This window comes from Trichosurus vulpecula, chromosome 1, assembly GCF_011100635.1.
Source record: "Trichosurus vulpecula isolate mTriVul1 chromosome 1, mTriVul1.pri, whole genome shotgun sequence".
NCBI classification, from domain to species: Eukaryota; Metazoa; Chordata; class Mammalia; order Diprotodontia; family Phalangeridae; genus Trichosurus; species Trichosurus vulpecula.
Genome location: NC_050573.1, coordinates 275913378 through 275916695, shown reverse-complemented (window position 1 = coordinate 275916695; position 3318 = coordinate 275913378). Strand labels below are relative to the sequence as shown.

Sequence of the window (3318 nt, the reverse complement as noted above, 5' to 3'; positions counted from 1 at the left end):
TGATTTACTTGGTCTATAAATTTACATATATATATATTATATAATTTCCATCAGGGTTTTGAGACACAACAGATCCTTCTAGTCTTTTCTTAACCTGTTGACTTCTTCATAGAACTTTCTTCTATCCAAATACCTAGTATTTTTTTTATATACATGACACAATAATGTTAAGAGAGTACTAGGCTAGTTTCAAAATATAGCATTACAGTTATCCCTTCCACATTGTGACTCTCCCCATCACAGTTTCAACATATTGTGGGATGGCATAAGAAATTAAATAGGAATTTCTTGGGAACTTTGCAAAACTGCAGATGACACAAAGGCCAGCAGACACACAAAAAATTTAGAAACTCAAAAATGCACATATTTATAGTATTGTATAATATCAACATATTTTATCTTTTAATACCATAATAATTCAGACTTCTTCTCCAGTATAGAGGGCCAAAAAATTCAACACAAATTTTCCAGACCATGGGGGCACCACACCCCTAACCCCCACAATGTGGAAAGGATAACCATGTGTGTGTATGTGTGTGTATATGTGTATGTATGTGTGTATGTACATACATATCTATATCTATCTGTGTGTATATATAAATATATAATTGTACTTTATATTCTAAGAAGTGAAAGTGAACTTCATGGAGGCAATACTTTATATCAGGTCACGATGACAGGGGAAATTGACCCAGACTAAATTTATATCATAGAATATTTTTTTAGAGTATTTCAAATGTTAAATTAAAAGTCTGCCACCTTGGTTTTTATAATCTAATTCCAATGTCATGTTAGTCCTGAATTTATTAGTAAACTAGTATTAGTTTTTTATTAATACTAAAGTAGGCACTTGAGTAGCTATTGTTAGGCAGTTGGCAGTGGAGGGTTGGGGGTCCCTGAGTATGAAAAGACATGTCACATAAACAAATTAACTATTTGGAAAAATACGAAGATGAGGAGTTCTAGTACCAGCACATCATGTTGCCCAAGGACATAGCCAAACTGGTCCCTAAGACCCACTTGTTGTCCAAGTCTGAGTGGAAGAACATTGGTAGCCAGAAGAGTCAGGGATGAACCCATTATGTGATCTATGAACCAGAGCCTCACATCTTGCTGTCCTAAAGGCCACTGCCCAAAAAGCCTAAGAAATGAAAAAGCTTGCCACTTCTGCTCCAAGTTGTACATACCTATTTCTTAACTACTAACATCTTTATGCTAACAGTGTTACCTTCCTGTTTCTCACTCGGGATATTTAAGAGATGTTTAATACACTGTTTGAAAGTGCTGGTTAACTCCTGTTTCTCGAGCAAAGATGCCACCACCACCATCCCCCAACTAGGTGCTCTAATGAATGTAACTTCAGCTGAGCTTTACCTCCAAAAGCCACAGCAAGCTACGTATCAAGCTGAACACACTGAGTACATGCACAAAGCACCAAGCATTACTGAAAATTCATCACAGCTTAGTTGTGGGGTTTGTATAATAGCTGCCATTCGTTTGATTTTTTCCCCCTGCCAGGCTATGTGTGAGGTAACTTTTTCATTTGTTGGAAACATTACATTTTATTCAAGAAATATCTGTTCTGTTAAATCCCTTGAATAATGAGGAAGTTTTTGTAATTCAAAAGAAAATACTAAGCTAGATAGATGATATAATCTAAATACATTTGAAGATTGAAGGCCAAAAGAATTAATTTTTAAGATTCTGACTTTAGTAAATTAATTCTGTTTACCATAACATATTATTGTTTCAAAAGGAAACAGTCCTCTTTTTCATGACCTAAAAGTCACTCTGTTTCTTTCATAATGAATCTATGATTCAGGGTTTCACCTGTATATATCGGTCAAACGTTTTTTAAATTGTATACAGATTGAAGTCTAAATACAAAATAGATTTTCTTGTATCACCTTTCATGCTTTGCAGAAGTGGGGGACTGTAGGTATGGAACACTGCAGATGGCAGACTTTTCAATGTATCGGTTGGTTTTGTTGAACCATTGTTTCTTACTTTTTTAATCTTAGTTATGAAAGAAGGCTGGTGAGGAGGAGGAGGGACAGAGCTCCATTGGAAAATGTTAGTGATGTAAGAACAAAAAGCATTAATAAAAATATATTTTCAAAGAAAGAAAATGAATATATACATACACACATATGTATACATATATTCTAAAGGAAAACTTTCTGATTAATTAAAATTGTTATGGTCTCCCTGGCTAACAAACTTTGGAGTCATCTTTGATTCATCTATCTCCTGCATCCCTTATAGCTATCACCAAATCCTACCATTTATTCTTTTTAAATCCCTTTAGGCTTTGTAGCTCTTACTTCATTTCCACTATAAATGCCCGCCCATAACATCAACACTTAATGGCTGGATTGCTACATTGGCGGCCTATCTCCAATTTCCCCTACTTCTAATCTAATCTAATCTGATTCGAAAAAGAACCGACCAGAACTTTGGGAGGAAGTGTTAGAATGACACTTAGAATAAGCTATCTTAGTATTTGCAATAGATAAGAAAGGAAATGCCAGATAGTCTGATACACAGGTTAGAATTTGGAAAGGTTTATTTCCAAAGAGCTCAGATAAAGTAAAATCTTACAAAGTTTCTAAAATACTTAAGTCACATTATGACAGACACAAATGATTCCAACGACAAAGACCATGATGGTTCTCTAAAAGAGACAATGCCTACATCAACCAAATAAGATTTTTAAAAGACAAGAACAGAAGACAGAAGTGAAGATGAATATATGAAGAATAGAAGAGTGTCATAGTGCTGTAAAAATTATGTCAGAAAGGCTGAAACAAATAATGAGCTCAGGCTTTCACTTAATACCAAGAAAAACAATCATGACTTTTTTTAAACAACATTGAAAGTAAGAAGAAAAGGAAATAAAATTGCTACTAGGACTAAATGGGAACACAATAATGGACAATAAAGATAAGACAACTATTTTATGTCTATCTTACTTCAGTTTTCTCTACTCTGAAGGAAAAGCTTCTATGAGGAAACTAAGAAAAGTAAAACAAAAATGGTTAACATGAAACAAGCTTGAAATAAGTGAAAATATGGCAAGAGAGTACCTATCTGCCTTCAATGAATTTAAGTAAGCAGGATGAAATAATCTACAAACCAGGGAGTGAGAAAAATGGCAGATGCAATTGTTGAACCACTGCTGTAGAACTTCAAAAATTGTGGAGAGCTATAGAAGCCATTCAGGACTGGAGACGGTCAAAACTTGAACTGATTTATAATGGGTGAGTGAGTCTGAGGTAAATTACTGGCAGAGTTCTAAATACAAGTGATAGACTATTG

At 34.4% G+C, this 3318-nt stretch overlaps 1 pseudogene; it reads left to right on the top strand.

Annotated features, from left to right (window-relative positions):
* The first annotated feature begins 912 nt into the window (after positions 1-912).
* On the top strand, positions 913-1152 carry LOC118848549 (annotated as a pseudogene).
* Positions 1153-3318: the final 2166 nt, after the last annotated feature.